The following is an 18,568-nucleotide window of genomic DNA, read 5'->3' on the forward strand; positions in this document are numbered from 1 at the left end:
TGTAATCAAGATAATCCTCCACAGACATGCCCACAGACCAGTCTGATTAGATGATTCTGCAATGAGACTCCTTTCCTTGGTCATCTAGATCGTATCAAGTTGACAAGCAATACTAACTACCATGATGTCATCAGCCTGGTTCCTCAATTATAAATTATTCTCCATTATCCATGATGAGAGATGTTATAAGGAAGAACTACAAACAAAATGATGGAAAATGTTAGCTATTAGCCAGGTGGTGGTGGCACATGCCTTTAATCCCAACACTCAGGAAGCAGAGGCAGGTAGATCTTTGTGAGTTCGAGGCCAGCCTCATCTACAGAGCTAATTTCAGATCAGGCTCCAAAGCTACACAGAGAAACCTTGTTCGAAAAAACAAAAAGAAAAAAGAAAAAGTTAGCTATTATTGGGGTTTTTTTTTGTAATTAAACCAAAATACGTCATTGCTATTTCAATATATCTCTTACAGATATGTTAAACTTATATATTCAATGATTTTTACTTTTTTTTTCTCTCATTGAGAAAAACAGCAGTTAATCACCATTTCTGCCCCACAACTTCCAATTTCAGTTTCTGATTACACTGTTTACTCTTAACTTTTTACTGGCGGAACTAATTGCTTTTCCAAGTTTCAAACCAATAAGAGTAAAAAGGAAGAGGAAACAAGGAACAGAAGGACTCAGACAATACACAAGAAGTGACTGTAATACTCGGGTACTATAAACTCACAGGAGAGGTAGCATCTCTGTGTTTATTACACGTAGCTTCTAAGCATGACTTATGTAAGACTGTGGCTCAAAAAAGTCTGAACAAAAAAATGAATGGAAGAGCTAATAAACAAATGATGGCTACAACTGGCCTTGGAGCCTCGAGGAATAGAAACCATGGTTATTACCCACGGAGTGAATGCATATAGTTTTCTAGAAATTGGAATATTTATGTGCGTGTCCATTAAAATAATTCTAATGGAAGAAGAGAGGCTCAGGAACCCAAAAATCAGAGAAATTTCTCTGGAAAATTCTGTGACAGGCTATGACTACATTCTTAAAAGTAGCTCTATATTTCAAAAACTGAAACTTCAGAGCTTTTGACGTGAAACTATCTTGTTTTTGAACAACATAGGAGCATTATCCTAGCACACAGAGAGTGAGTTTTCCATATGAACATACCAAGCTTCCACTCTGCTCACTGGCCTGCTCGTCTCTGGGTTTGTACAATGTTGAGGATGTAACAGGAATGGAAGCTCCCAGCCTGGAATACTCAAACTGCAAGATGAAAAGTCTCACCTCAGGAGTCAGCTTGTTGACCTGGCACAGCAGTACTCAGTAGAAAAATAAATTAATTTTTAAACAAAGTTCAGGAGTCTAACAGCTGTCGCGTAGATGTTAGTACAGAACGCAGTTTGCTTGAGAGGATTGAACGGCTAAACCTGAGAAGCGGAGTGAAGAAGTTAGTGCCTGTCTGTCATCCTAGAGCTTGGAAAGTAGAGGCAGAAGATCAGGGATTCAAGACTTTTTTTTTTTCTCCTTTAAGGAGGAAAGACCCAGAACTCTTCTGCATCTCCAGCACCGCACACTGACCCTCACATTCAGTGCCTCATGTTTATCTCCGAACACTGATCAAGAGAGCAATCCTCTTTCAAAGACAAATAAAACCAGGGCTTGTTAGCAGAGATTAAAACAAAGGCATGCAAGACTTCCTTTGGCCTTGTCTTGGTGAACCCATTATAGGTTGAAATCATCACACGTTGAAAGTGCATTGAATACACTTGACTCACAGGGTGTCCTGGCTTAGCCATACTGATCTTCAGTATTCTCAAGTCACAGAGGTTAAGCTATATCTGGCCTTTGCGAGATGCTTACGAAAAGGATAAAATTTAAAGTATGGTGTCTACTGACTACAAATCACACTGGCCTCCATGCACAGTTAGTTACTGCAAGCTGAGGACAATGTGGTCATCTTACCTACCTCACTGAAGAAAGAAGCTTTGTGATGGGGAGGAAGTGGGAGGGGAAAGGGGAATAGTAAGAACAGTGGCAGCTGAGCAGTTACAGGGGAGCAGAGCCACTGTGAGAAGCCTGATGGCTCCTAATTTTATAGAACCCAAACAACAGAAAACAAGAACACAGGGAGCCAGAGCTAACCAAAAGTAACCCTAGTACCAGAAGAGCAGAGACCCGTCTCTGAAAATCTGGGAATTTACAATGACCCAATGTATGTTAGAAGTTTTTCTAAGCATTGCTTCTCTGTGAGACTTCTTCAGATTGTATTAAGTAGAATTCTTTGAAAATTTAAAAGTATTGTATTTTAACTTAATGTAAGAGTCCCATAATCCTTTTTTCCCCATCATCCCTAATATGAAACTTAGATCACTGACTACTGTGTTAAGGCACTGTGTTGAACATAAAACTAAACCTGTGTGGAATTCCCAAATAAATTCCTAATAAAATGAGGAATGGTTATTCTGAGGTGCCCTCGAGCTTCAGGTGACAGTATAAGATAAAGGCACAGACCAGAGAAGTGGTGGTCACTGATAATATGCACGCTGGTGTCCCCTGCTGGCATAATGCGACACGACACGGCATGACAGAAGTTAATGTGCCGAATGTGCCAAAATACTTAAATAGTTCCTGAGAGCAGTTCTGTGTCAAACTAGGCCACGGCACAAAAGCTACAGGTCTATGCTGTGGGATGATTTGTATGTCCTGTGGGAGCCCTTCTTGGGTTCCTTGTGGCGTTACCCAGCAGGTCCGTATAGAGGATGATTAGGACCATGGGCCTGAGTGCAGGTGTTTGAGATGGTCTGCACTTGGCTGTGCTGGGGGATGGTCTGTATGTCAAGTTGTTCTGATTGATCAATAAATAAAACCTGATCGGCCGTGGCTAGGCAGGAAGGATAGGCGGGACTAACAGAGAGGAGAAATAAAAGGACAGAAAGGCAGAAGGAGACGCTGCAGCCGCCGCAATGACCAGAGACACTGCAGCCGCCGCCATGACCAGCAGCATGTGAAGACGCCGGTATGCCACCAGCCACGTGGCAAGGTATAGATTTATGAAAATGGATTAATTTAAGCTATAAGCACAGTTAGCAAGAAGCCTGCCACGGCCATACAGTTTGTAAGCTATATAAGTCTCTGTGTTTGCTTGGTTGGGTCTGAGCGGCTGTGGGACTGGCGGGTGACAAGGATTTGTCCTGACTGTGGGCAAGGCAGGGAAACTCCAGCTACAGGTCTAATCACAGCACTGTTCTTCTCTGCTCTCAGATGAGCCAAACACTACTCTAAGAATGCCAAGAGCTTTCCGTCCATGGTCGCTTGGCCCTGGGTCCTGTTTCTGTGGGCCTTGCCAGGTCACACTTCACTATGGGAGTGCATGGCAGTGGAGCTGATCTCACCATCACAGCCAGGAAGCAAGGAGACTATGAGAGATCAGGGTCCTAGAATCCCCATCGGAGGCACAGCCCCAGTGACATAACACCCTCCAGTACACACACACACACACACACACACACACACACACACAGTTTCCACTTCCTTTAACTGTGGCCCAGGCTGGGAACAAGCCCTTAGCATGAAGACCTTTGAGGGACATTTGTGGTAAGGTCAAAACCACAAATCTTCTTGCTGGAGTCCTACATTTTTCAAATGCTGGAAGTAGAAATAGAGTGGAGAGAAAGCATTCACAGTTAATGCATAGACTACAGCCCATTCAACACTACAAGTTTCCGCAGAGGACACTGCACTGTCTTTCTTGTTGGAGCCACTTGAAGGAGTGGGAACCTGTCAGAATAGCCAGACAGAACATGAAAAATAGAAAATTGGTAGGTGTACAATATAATAAATATAATTTTCCAACAGCAATAAGATAGTGAGTGAGGCATCAACTATTCATACAGAGTAATGCTGTACAGCAATAAAAATAAAATGCATATGCATTAGTTCGCCTTTTAGGCAAGAACCAGATAAGATACATTGCTAATGGAAAATAGTAATGATAAAACAATGCACACATAACTCCATTTAAAAGACAGGTACATATACTGTGTTGAACATAAAACTAAACATGTGTGGAATTCCCAAATAAATTCCTAATAAAATGAGGAATGGTTATTCTCATTGGATAAGAGACTAGATGACATGTTTCAAAGTGCTACCCATTGGGTCTCAGGGTATAATTCAACGGCAGGCAGTGTGCTTAGCTTGTGTTCAATCCTCATTAACACATGCAAACACACACACACACAGACAGAGAGAGAGAGAGAGACAGACAGACAGACAGACAGAGACAGAGACAGAGAATGATGTAATGTCTAGACAGAAAATTGACTAATAGTTTTTATTTCCTTATTTTTGCTTACACATATATAGAGACCAAATGGTTTTTATGAAGAAAAATACAATTGTTTTTAGAAACTCTAAGAACTTGGAGCTCTCTTTACCTTACTTTGTGTGTGTGTCTGTGTGTCTGCCCACATATGTGTGCGTGGGTGTGTAAGCGAGTCTCACATGTGTCACAGTGTACTGCAGAGGGCAGAGGACAACCTGTAGGAGCTGATTCTCTTCTTCCACCATGTGTATCTTTGAGACCGAACTCAGCTCTTCAGTTCATCAGGCACGGTGGCAAGTGACTCACCTTTGACCTGCTGAGTCATCTCACGGGAGCAGAACACGGAGCTGTTAATGGAAAATTCTTTAGCATGGTGTTGGCTCTCTGGAATCTGTTCATTTTCAATTTGATTGGGCTGAACCCCTAGTCCAGTCCGATAGACCAAATTCCATAGTTATAATAGACATATTCTCCGGGTTACAGAAAATGATGCCGTCAAAAGTAAAAGCAGAGGAGCTAGGGACATAGATCAGTGGGTAAAGTGCTGGGTATGCACACATGAGGTCCTGATTTCAGTCCCCAGAACCCGGGTAAAAAGCTGGGCATGGTGACACACTTATGGGTGGACAGGAAACAACAAGAGGGTCCCTGGGTCTCTGGCCAGCCATCTTGGCTTACTCAGTGAGCTCCAGACCAATGAGAGACCTTGCCTCAAAAGCAAAACAAAACAAAACAAAAACAAGGTTGATAGTACCTGAGAAATGACATCTGAGGCTGATTTCTGATTTCTTATGCATGCATACTGATACTCCCACCCAAGCATCACACACACACACACACACACACACACACACACACACACACACACACTTACACTTAAAGTATAAAGAAATAAAGATTTAAATGCATGCATACTGATACTCCCACCCAAGCATCACACACACACACACACACACACACACACACACACACACAAACACACACACATACACTTACACTTAAAGTATAAAGAAATAAATAAAGATTTAAAAGTGCTTTTAACAACCAGGAAATGGAGGCTAAAACAAGTTGAACTTTAAAGAAAGTCCTATTCCTAAAATTGGGAGAAAAAAATATACAAAAGAATATGGGGAAGAAAAAAACCCTGCCTTACAAGAAGATATAGAAATCGAGTTGACCTCAAGTTCAATATATATTAAAAATGATGAAAAGACATGGATTTGATATTTTCTAAGTGTTCTTCCTGGATCAAGAAAGGTCACTGTCAAAAAAAGAAACTCTGAAGTTCTCTGCACTGTATTTCCAAGCTGTCACACTAGATGGAGGAGCTGGGTCTGAGGAGTTTACCTGCTTGCCAAGTGAGATCCTCCCTAGAAATGGGAAAGGCTCCGTTTTCAAACACTGGAAACTGTGTCATACAAAAGGAGAAAATTCCTTCAAGGTAAAGGACAGAATATATGTTAATGGGCGACATTCCTCAGAGTGGAAATTGCTGTAAAAACATTCTGAGCTCCAAAGAATACACAAATCCACATTCTAATTTTGGTGATAACAGTATTAGTGATGATGGTGGTGATTTCTGGGGCAAGCAGCTTTCATATGGAAAAAGCCCATACATGAATGGAAAATCCCAACCCCCACTTTTCTGCCCTATGTCACGGCATGCGATAGTTAGCCAACAAAATAAACGTAGAGGATGGGCGGGAGGATGATGGCAGACTGATGGTGTGAACCCTAGTGAATTAGGAGGACTAAAATGGACAAAGAGAGACTGAAAAAGAAAAAAAACGCTCCCCTCTAATTTTTTTTTAAAATTTTCACTTTGCCATGAATTTTAAAACATTTTTTTTTTGATTTTCACCTATGATCATGCCCTTCTTAACAAATGAACGTAGTTTGACTTAGTGAATCAGGACACTTGGGGTTTTAAAGAGAGAACTTTAGAACCGTAAAAACCACAAAGTCATCTAATAAACATCATAAGATATTGCACAAAGTGAGAACAAAATGAAGTCAAAGTGGAGTTAAGGCAAACTGATGCAACATGAATTCCCTATGAGTCATAAAGGAAGCTGGGGACAAGTCTCACCAACATGACATCAGCAAGTCACATCTGCCTTGCCACAGAGTTCACAGTGCTTCTCTAGCCATCTGACTAATAAAACCGAATAGGTGAATGCCTAGTGAGGTCCAGTGTTGGCCTTCTAATGGTACTCTTCTGTCTCTTTATCCAAATAACTGGCTTAGAGAAACATACTTCCAAAGAGATAGAGCCTGGGTCTTCCCACGCAAACCAGTTGTCCTGATGAGATGAGGTATTATTGCCTTGGATTGAAAATTGAATATACCTGGACCCTCTACATATGTATGACAGTTACATAGCTTGCTCTATTTGTGGGGCTCCTAGCAGTGGGGTCAGGCCTGTCCCTAACTCTTAAGCTGGCTTTTGGGAACCTATTCCCCATAGTGGGTTGCCTTGTCCAGCCTTAATATAAAGGAAGGAGCTTAGTCCTACCTCAACTTGATATGCCATGCTTTGTTGACACCAATGGAAGGCCTGCCCCTTTCTGAACAGAAATAGAGGAGAAGTGGATGAGGGGACAGAGGGGAAGTGGGGGGAGATAATGGCTGGAGCAGAGGTGGAGGGAAATTACATATGATTGACAGTGGGAGCAGACAAAAACAAGCTGCTGAATTACGAGAGAATAGAATTGTTTTGTCATAGGCACAGATGTAATTCAGCTACTTTTAAAAGATAAAAAAAAAGATAAAATAGATTTTGATACTCATATGAAAGCAAGTGGTCATTTGGTCAATATATTGCTTCAATATGGATGTTAGATAGCCCATCAAATGCTGGATCAAGACACACACACACACACACACACACACACACACACACACGACTTTTCCTTAGATTATCTAATGGCTTTGAAGGGAATAGTAAGACAGTCCCATCCAATTCTTACTTAAAAACAGCATTTCTCATATTATCTTGTGTTGAGAATATGAAAGAAGACAGTACAAAATTGTGCCTTCCAAATGGTGTGTTCCTCGGCAGTGTGAACAAACAGGGGTCCTTCTTCATGGCTGTACACTATTTCAGCTGTGTCTTGTACGATAGTGTGCAGCTCACTACTCTGCTGACCTACTGAGGCTGTGTGGCCAAGAGAAAAAAAAAGATTGTTTCACAGATGAAAACAAGAAGCACTATAGAAGGGTATGGCATGGCATATGTTTTCAATCCAGCACTTGGGAGGCAAAGGCAAGCAGATCTTTGTGTGTTCCAGAGCTGTGCAGAAAAACCATGTCTGAAAGGTGGTCAAATGCTTGAAATAAATAAGGGATGGTGATTCCAAAGCAACACAGAATAGGTAGGAGTATAAAGCCATAGTAGTACTGTGTGAAGGATAGCCACATTTAGTGATGTTGCTCATTGTTTACCTGTTGTTACAGCTGTAACAGGTAGTGGACATCTGCTAGGTATGCTGGTTTCCAATGTCTCCCCTAATATTATAAAGAATTCAAAAACTTAGAAATAGCATTATTCCCCAAGGGCTTTACCGACAATCAACAAATTACAGGGCTCCAACTATTTAAACATCCTAAAGAAACAAATGGTGGCCCAGTTGTTAAAAACTGGCAACTGTGACTTGACTGATATATCAATATCATAAGAGAGAAGAAAACAGTGTTGACATAGGGAAATGGGTAATCAAGATTCTGCATGGGAAACTGAAGATACTATGGAAATCCTTGCAAAAATCTACGGCCTCGATGATGATGAGTAGGTCAAAAATCTATCTGCAGCTCAACTAGATCTCAAGGCAGAAGACTGGATTCTGGAATACAGGTGTTTGGTAGCAGAAAACAACGACAGCACCCCAAAATGAAGATGACCTCAGCCTCCTGCTTTTCCAAGTGTTGTACAAATGTAACTCACTGGCAGGATCTGCTTTCCTTACAGAAACCAGTGAAGAGTGTGTTACATGGGAGACTAGGAGCTGTAATACCTTTATCACCCTTACCACACTAGGAGGTGCTTAAAACCACGCCATGTGATCACCAAATCTGCTATAGTCATTAACTGCTCTTCAACCAGCTTGGTCATCTAGATTCTGATCATTAAAATGATTATATGAAAAACCTTCACCTGCTGTTTTAGCTCTCTTTGATGGAAACATTCTGATCATAAATTTATTTCTTGTATAGATTGCCAAAAGAAATGAACCAGCCAGAGGGTCCTAGTCTTTCAGGGCCTTGGACCTCATACTTTAATTTCAGTGTTTACCCAACATTGAGGCACTGACTGTTACATTCCATTTCTTTCAAAAAACCCTTTTAAAAAAAAGAAATCACATCATGTTGGAAAAGTTTCTCCATTTAAAGAAATGTCTTGTATTCTAAAGTGTTGCCACATACAACAGTTGCAATTTGGCATTAGCAAATACAGTAATAAATTTGCATTCTTCAATGTCAACTGGATTGATTCTGGGAATGAAGTCCATTTTTAGTCTGTTTAAGTGCTTTAGTTTCCAAGCCAACCCTGCTGAATGCTAGCCGTGTGTGTGTGTGTGTGTGTGTGTGTGTGTGTGTGTGTGTGTGATTGTGGTTCTTAGAGACGGGCAGTAGCATCCTCTTGCAAAACACTTTTCATGAAAAGCATCTTTCCCCACTCCTCTCTAAAACCATAATAACCACAGTGAAGTATTAGCAAAGGCAGAAGGCAGATGAAATTCACTCTTCCTGCCTCACAAAAACAGAAGTATCACAGCTTTGGAGTTAGTAGTTCCCATGCCTCATATACAGTACTATTCTTATTTTGTTGCTACTGTTTCACATGTATCTTGAACAATGAGTACCAATAATACACAAGGTGCTCAATACCTCAGTCTATAACTGAACAAGTAAGGTGAGATTAGAACTCTATGATCTCATCCTATGGAACTGGCCAACACCAGTCTTACCTTCAATTACTTACCAAGAAGCTAGCAATTACAAGTTTGCAAGGCCATAGAAGAATGAATAGAAAATCCATATTCAGTCTTAACAATTTAAAAAATACAACAAAGAATGGCAAAACTACTGTATGAATGTATGCATAATCTTTCAAGGAAAATGTGGGCTCAAATTCCAGCTGTGCATCTTCCTATTCACACAGCTTTGTAAAAGTTGATGTCACTAAAACTATTTCTTCACAATAAAGAGATAGAATAATAGCTACTTCCTAGGTTACTGTCAAGCCAAAATTGACAGTAATCTACTGTAGGTGGGCACTTAGTACTGAGTTTTGCAATGGGACAAACTTAAAATAAAGTTGGCATTGGGATTATTAAGTGCATAATTGTTTGGAAAGGTACCTAACACAAAGAACAACATGGGTAAATGATGGAAAGTCCTTAGTGGGAGAAAACAAGCAGCTATTGACTCTTGAGTGAAACATACTCTGGCCATGAAAGTGAGGCTTTAGCAAAGAATTTCTTTAAATGGCCAGCAGTGGCTTTGAACACAAACAAGAGGAAGATTTGAAGCATGATGGTAAATGATATACAGCAACCTATGAGTTTCCCTAGGAGCTACATTCTACCCTGTAAATATATACGGTGTTTTACACAGACAGCTATTGAAAGGCCCATGTTGTCCTGGTCCTGACTCACAGGAGCCAGATTTCCATTGGTGTTTACATTTGGCTTTAGAGTCTTATGCTAGATTTAAATACAAATACCATTTACCTAAAAAAAAATAAATAAAATAAAAAATAAAAAAAATTAAAACTTATCTTGATCTTGCTTTCATAACTGATCTACTTTTCATGCAATTCAAATAGTTCTTGGGAAAGCAGCATTCTTTGTAGGCATTATATTTTCAAAGACCAAAATCATAGCAGGGATCACAAATGCTTGCAAATAAGCCAGAAAAAGAATTAGGAGGAATAATAAATATGGCTGAATAAAGACTTTGTAAAATTCAGACATGGGGATCACAGGTGGATAGATACTTGTGTGGACTACAGGACAAATCTTGTCATCCCACCCATTCTCTCTCAGCTTCCTGTTGTGGGCTGATTACTCTCTATGCCTTGTCTAGACTGTAATGGGGGAAAGTGCTTGGCTGGCCTAAGCAGAAATGCAATCATCAGCTCTTAAATGAGTCATATGGAGGAAGTGTCTTTATGGCTCATGAAGACATTCTCATGTCGATGTGTCCCTGTTTCCTGTGTGGTGCCAGCTGAGTACATTATTGAAATGGTTCTCGTTCTAGAGTTTAACTCTGATTATCTTACCTGAGCTGCAGTTTTATTTGCTCAGCTCCCTACAATCATCTCTAAACCTGGGACTGGGGAGAAAGCTCAGTTAGTAAAGTGTGTGTGTGTGTGTGTGTGTGTGTGTGTGTGTGTGTGTGTGTGTGTGATCATGAGGACTTGAGTTTTGCTTCTCAACACCCACATAAAAGCTTCATGTAGCAGTGAGCATTTGCAACCCCTGCAATGGGAATGTGGATACAGAAATAGATGGGTCCCTGGAGCTCCCCGGCCAGCCCATCTCGCTGAATTGATGAGCTTCAGGTTTAGTGAAAGAGTCTGTATCACTAATTCATTAGAGGAAGACACCTGGCATCAACTTCTGGCCTCTAACACACATGATCACAAACATACATGTACATTTGCATGCACATATACACACAAACACATGAACACACAAATGCTCACACACAGAATCTCGTGATTGCAGTTTCTCAGTAACTCAACCCAGTGAGGGCAAAGCCAACCACAGCATCTCCAATTTTCTTCCAACAGTAATTGTTCTCGTATTATTTTGTTCTCATAATCCCAACATTTAGATCCTGAGCCATTCCATTCCTTCAGACACATAATCTGAGACTTTCTTAGTCAACTCAGGCTTCCCATAGTCTCTATTGCCAATAATGAATCAACATTACATTCATCGAATTTTCTCCTTCATCAACCACTAAGCATTTCCAGTTTCCATTGGGGGTCACCCTGCCTTGAGCACTTTTGCCTTCTCACCTAGACTTTTGTAAATGACCAGTCTCCAATCTTCCTATCTCTCTTTGATCCAACTGAAAGAAACATCATGTCAGTTACCACATCATGAAAACTCTCACAATACTTAAAACGGCTCACATGCTCCCCACCCACCAGTAAACTAGGAACTCTTAGCCCTGAAGTCAAGACTATCTATTATCTGGCTCCTTATCTCTCTAGACATTTTTGTCCCATGACTCCGGTGCTCTTATCTATGTTCCATCCAAACTGATCACAAACACCTAGTATCAACCCTGCCCTTTGTATTTTTCTGCAATGGACTCCTAGAATTTTAACAGTAAATAAAGTGCTGGTCTGCTGCAATGACAACTTCTTTGTTCATGTACTCTTCTTTGGCGGTTTCTTTTTTTTTCCTTGACTACTTTTTATGAGTGTTTTATTCACTTCCTCTGCTTGACCTACTGTACCAAATGTCCCAATTTTTGTCCTTCCCTGTACTTTGTTTCTCTCATTATAGAGACAGATAGTAGTCCCTACCTTTAGAATCATCTCTGAACCTTTGTGGCATCTTTGAGAACGTGACCCACAAACATCCAATGTCATGAAGCAAGACTGATCAGGAGCCTCCAGTTTTGGTTACTGTGATTTAAAATTAATCAGTGCATCTATTCTGGGACAATGATTTCGGTGAACAAGCAACTCCCAGACAATAATCTCCCATAAGAAGTGACTAGACTCATGGGAAGATCAGCTTTGGCTTGAAGTCTCCTCACTGGGCTCAGAAGAGCAGTTTTAGATTTCAGTTCGACTGCAGGATGGTCTAGGATGCTTGCAGCCAGCTTTCCTTCCTTCCCTTTCAGCTGGCGTCAGAGTTACCTATTTCCTCACAGTCACCCCAGCCTTTCTAGTTTCTCTTCTTGTTTTCTGTTTCAGCATTTCTGTAACCAAATCCTCAAGGGTTTAGGTCACACTCTTGGACAGTCTTGACATCTCGACTCTGCACCATCTCTGTTGTAGAAGCAAATGACAAGAATAAAGGGTCTAAAACGTGCTTCTCTGATGCTGCTAAGACTTGGTCTTTATCGTCTTCAAAAGCACAATGTGACCCCCGGTTTCAGAACAAGATGGAGACACTGAGCCTGTCACGAGAACTGAAAAATGGTCATAGGTCAGAGGAAACTGCTGTTCTACCCTTCCCCCTGGTCCCCAGGCTAACAGCTGTTTCAGTGGTGTGGACATAGATCTGGAGAGCTATCTCTGTGCATTGTTAGATAAGTACAGATAGTGTGAGCTTGCTATCTCTTACACCATCTCAGTCCCTGACACGGAGTGGCCACTTTACACACAACTGAACAGGTGAATAAGTATTTTTATGATGACTTCCTACATCCAACAAGGTTTTCCAAGAAAATAGCTCTTCACTGAAAAACACCTGTTAGTTTGGCCATCGTTAGAAGCCCATGTTATTGCAGCAATCCTGACTCAGCTACTTAGAAACAGGACTGCTTCATCTCTCTGTGACTCAATTTCCTCTTCTAAAAATTGGAGATAATAATAACATGAACTCATAGAATTGTTACTGGATAAGAGGCCATTAAAGTACACAAAGTGCTTCGAACGATGCTTGCCATTTGTTAAGTGTTTTTTTAGTGTTCCCCAATAGAGTGTATAATCGGGGTACTAGGAAGAATCAAGAATGTCCATCTGTATCATCCAGAAGTGTCAACAAACTCAGTTAAAAGCTGGGCATTAGATAACAAAAACAATAGTACTAATAAAATTTTTCCTGTTTAAGTGAAGTTCTTGTTTTTAACTTTCTCTCTCTCTCTCTCTCTCTCTCTCTCTGTGTGTGTGTGTGTGTGTGTGTGTGTGTGTGTGTGTGTGTGTGTGTGCTCTCTCGTGCACTCCAGTGTGTCAAACACCCATGCAAAGGCATGTGTGGGGAGCTCAGAGAACAGAAAGCATCACCTTCCTTCCATGCTGTCTGAGACAGGGTCTCTTGTTCATGGATCTGTGTACCAGGCTAGCTGGCCTCTGAGCTCCCAGAGATCCTCTGTCTCAGTGTCCCATTTCTCAGTCAGGGCACACCTAAAACTACCAACACTGGCACGGCCACATCTGGCTTTCATGTGGCTTCTGAGCTCTGACCTTGGGTCATCAGGCTTTGCCCACTGAACCATCCACACAGCCTCAATAATAAGTCTTAATTATCAGTCCATGACCCACACTGTGAACTATTTTACTACAACTTATTTCTAGCAATAAAATAAAGTAAATAATTGGACTATGAAGAGACATGGGTCCCCTGAAAAGCAGTAAAGTACTGGGATAATTTTAAACATCTGAGCTGTAGTATATTTTAGAGTCTCTACTGTTTTACTCCAGAATGTCTTGGGACACACTCTCTTATTAAGTTCAGATAAGTGCATCAGGGAGAGTTAAGTGGCAGTCACTGGGTGCATTCACCTCTTGCTTGAAGCACCTAAACTCTCTGTTCCTGGGTGGGTGGTTTCCTGTCTGTGTTTGGTTTGATTCAGTTCCAGGGCTTGTGGTTTGGGCCAGGCTCATGCTCTGAACTATCATCCTGAAGTGTTTAACTGTGATGTTGATTTTGCAACGGGTGTGTGACGCCAGCATTTCTCAGAGGGAATTACGTGATCCTTTCATGTTCAGGTTTGCATGTTCTTTTCAGTTTTCACTCTCACACCAAGCAGCTCTTTCAAGCCTAGTACTCATGCTTTGCAAATGTTTACATTTTCCATCCTCAAAGATGACAGATATAGCTTGAGTACTAGAATCACTCATTAAACAGGAAATTCAACCAAAGCTTCCAGCAAAAGATACAATTAGAAAACCTTAGATTTCTTACAAAGATAAATAATAAAAAATAATGTGGAGAATATGAATTTGTCATGGGATTAAAACAGAAGAGATATAAAATGTTGTAAGTATGGAATTACCAAGCAGATGTGGGAGAAATACCTCTTATACTGTGGTTTCATTGCCCATTAATTCAAAAGACTGTTTCCTTTACTAATATTGTAGGTATATTCTTCAAGTTTGAGATTCTATCCTTTAGTAAAAATATTTCTGGGAGGATATGGTATTTTAGGACATGATGTCAATCCGATATCATTTATAACTTAGCATCCATATCTATGCAATCTCCCCCTTTCCCTCCTTCTCTCCAAGTTGATAGGTATATCAAATCATCATGTGGATGAATCTTCAATAGCCATTTTATTTACCCAGCAGGAATACATTACAACTTCATTTCCTGAAGTTACTATACTGTACCTTAGAACTAAAGACTAAACCAGACACACACCTAGACCTTCCTGTAAGTTGTCTGAAGAGAACAAGACATATAAAAATATTCTGAAATGTAGTGATCAATATCCCTCTGTTATTGTTTCTTTTTTTAAGCACCTTAAATATTAGTGAAATTGTTCTCAAAGCTCTCAGGCTAAACAATATCACCCAGGTGTCCCCCACTCTCTTTGCCATTGACAACATCGCTGCGCCATAGAGCTGTATGTCACTGCCCTGTAGTATGAACACAAAATAAAGCACAACACTCTATTTTCTTCCTTTTCCCCACTTGTCAGAGAATACCCAAGTTCTCTGGAACTGCAGAGGCTAGGCAAGAAGTATGAGTGAGGTAGGGGTGGGTGCAGCAGAACACAGCACTCTAAACGGGAACACCACAGCGCTCACTCACACTCTCGCATTGTGTGTCTTGATGACTGGATGGCTTCTCTCAGACTGCCTTATTTAATACCAGCTCCTCCATTATGTAAGAAATCATGACAGTTACAACTAAGACTTTATATTACCTGAAGAAATGAGAGTGTCTTTGGATTCCAGGTGAGTGTCTGCAGCTGATCTGGTGGAAGAGCTGTGAATGTATTTTTATCTAATTATCTGCCACAAGACTGTGGTAAGTATTGACAGCTTTATCTAGAGAAGGGCTTGGCTATTTAAATACCTTAAAATGTCTTGTAGCTACGATGAGCTCAAGGCTGTAGAGCCATCATTTTGTCCCCAGTTTGACAAAAGGACATTAACACAACCTAAGGAAAGAGCCTATGAGTATGACACAATGGTACTTAACAGAGTCCTTGCCACAAACCCGAAATTTGGTTTATAAATTTATTTTGCTGCTAATGAGACTTAAGTTTTGGAAAATGTATAATATACATATTTATCTTAGTGGTAAAGTGATGCTGAATTAAATATACCCTGAGCAAGCAAAGGCCTCTACTGAAAAAAAAAAATACAGAAATTGAAAGGTTAACCTAAAATATAAAAATCTTAACTTAAAATCAAGTAGTGAAATGATTATTCACTTTATATAAAAGGAACACGTGTGCAATTTTTTTTTAAAATAAAAAATACCTGGCATGTTTAGTATGGTTTTGCTTCTCCATATCCTATTTCTTCTTACGATGTGTGAGATAGGTTCTTACTATGTAACCAGGTTGATCTTGAACTTATGATCATCATGTACCATCCTCCACAACACATTGAAAACAATGCTTCCTAGCCTAAGAGCGTCACTGCAGTTCTCAAAAGAGGCAGTCAATGTGTGAGCATCATGACTTAGAAGGTCAGATACTGAATCACAGTTCCTAGGCATGGAACAATCAGCTCTGAACATTTGAAAATATAAAAGCCAGCCACTCAAAGCTACACTCAGATACTGAACAAAGAGTTCTGACTGCTACACTAAAGGAAGTCTGGTTAAATGTTCCCAAGGATGGAAACGTCAAAGGAGACAGGATGCTTTAATGCAGAAGCTGATGTGTTGAACAGCTCTATTCAAAAGGGCAGACTGAAGAAGCCTAGCTTACAAGGTGATGTGACTGTCTAATGTGGGAAGGGAAGGGGTGAGGTAGGGTGACTCCCAGGCCTAAGTACCAAAGTCTATGATTCATCTGTCTCCAATGCCCATCTGTGATCTCCAGGTGACATAGTAGAACCCTGAGGAGAAACTGAGGTCATAGTATTAGATTTTGTTAGCTCACTTTTCCAGCTTTCCAGGAAAGCCTCAGCTAATGTCAGGCCACTAACCTTTAGAAGATCTGAGGAATTTCCAGCTCTAAGCTCATGTGTCAGTCACACAGATCTGTTACCCATCACTCCTTTCCTGTGTGGCCTTTTTCACTGGATTCTGCTCATTCCCCATCAGTTTGTGTTGAGGAAACTGAGGTCCACACACATCCCGTCCTTGACTGCTACTTGATTCCCCAGTGATCTCTGTCTGGAATCCCCATCTCAAGTAACTGCCTCCATTTTTTCATAAACAAGTTTCATAAAAACAAGAAGAGCCACGCTATGTAATTCCTGTCTCTTTAGAATGACACCAGGAGAAATGCAAGTCAGTCCCCTCTAATTAATTCCAAGTGCCAATAACAAAGCCACAAAAGACCAAAACAGCTACATTTTTGTGACTTCTTCTTTTAGTTTTCATATTTTCAGTAAATGTTTCCTACTAACTCTGGAGTTAAAGACACGGTAACAACAAGAGTTTTTAATCACTGCCTGTTATTAGTTAAATTAGAAATGACATGTGGGTTTTAATTCACATGTCAATTCTGACCAGTTGGAAATAACTTAAAATAATGAGGATTCTGAGGCTGCACCTGCCGCTCAGGGGAAGTGCTCTAAGAGGCTAGGACAAGGAGGCTCACAGTGGTGACATTTGCCTGTGTTTTGACCTGAGAAGCAAGCATTCTACTCTTGTTTCTGTGATAATAAGAACCTCAAAATACTTTGTTCTCTAGGTGACTCAGGACAAATAAAGGATGTGAAAAACAAGAATCTATACATTTAAATCTATCATTTTAGAATATCTCAAAATAAAGTGTTTCTTAGATAATGGCCGTCTCCATTATAGCATTGTTATTTCTGTAAAATATGGTAGAAGTAGAAAAGAAAACAGGATATATTCAAATCTGCCTTGCAGGCAGTGTAATTATGAGTAAACATCCAGATAAATGTGTGCTGAAAAAAAATCAAAATTTTTTTGTTGCACATACCCTCATTTTCTGCACCAAGGACTCTGTAAATTTATATTGGGTTATATCTCCCTTGAGCATAAAAATCTGCATTTTTAAAAGCATTGACCTCTTTCTAGTCTAAGTATTTAACACGTATTTTACTAATGCTATTATACAAATATGTCTGTGTTAAGAACACTACTATCTCAATTTACAGCTGAGCTGTAGTGAGGTGAACTTAGGTGGCCCAGAGCTAAGGGACAGAACTAGGATTTGGGCCCACAGTCTGGCTGCCAGTCTTGCTGTCCTACAACACTAGGGTAGGTTTTATTTGCTTTCTCCACTAGTTTTGTAAGAAGGCCTCCTTAATACCAGGTCATCAACTCATGGGAGTGTAGGGGAACATACTATCACCAATATATGTATCAGCCATGCAGACGGATGGCCCCACCACCCACCACCTGCTGTGAGAAAAAGCAAAATTGATCCAGCCTCCAACTATAAGGTGAGATTCAGTGACATCTTCTGGAAGATTCAATGTTTTTCATTGTTTGTTTGTTGGGTTTTAAAAAGAAAAGGACAATTAAATATCATCTTAAATCTGGCTGTCTCTTATTTTCTAGACTTTTATTGACAAATATAATTCTTAAAACCATTCAGTAATATAAAGGGCATTATGCACAGGACCTACAAAAACAGAATACAGTATAAACATTATTGTCATTGGCCATTGATATGCATGTTGCCCTTATTTCTAGGTCCCAGAACCAAGGAGTAGAGCTGGCAGCTGCTTCAACAGAGGATTGGCAATCAGAACCGACAGAACCACTGTCCTCTGTGGCCCAGAACTGAGTGCAGAAAGGTCAAAAGGGTCAAAAGCAAAGAACTGAGAAACGGGCAGCAGTTAACCCCTGTTTTTAAATAAAAGCTTCATATGGTAATGATATTAGTTAATTTGGAGACTTTTTTCTTTATTTAATAGCAATATTTAATTTTCTGAAAATGTGTCTGCAATATAGTTGTAAAATTATAGATGATATTTGGCTGTTTCTTTCTAGATCTGTTTTAAGAATGTCCCATTCATAAGACCATCTTCCTTTTCAGTGAAAAGAAATTAAGAAAAGGATATCAAAGATACTAGACAGATCATACGTCCAAAAACAGAAGCTGAAGTTATCAAAATAAATTTAATTAAAAAAAACTGTAATCTGATGAATTCCACATAAGGCTCCCT

This window comes from Peromyscus leucopus, chromosome 10 (assembly GCF_004664715.2).
Source record: "Peromyscus leucopus breed LL Stock chromosome 10, UCI_PerLeu_2.1, whole genome shotgun sequence".
NCBI classification, from domain to species: domain Eukaryota; kingdom Metazoa; phylum Chordata; class Mammalia; order Rodentia; family Cricetidae; genus Peromyscus; species Peromyscus leucopus.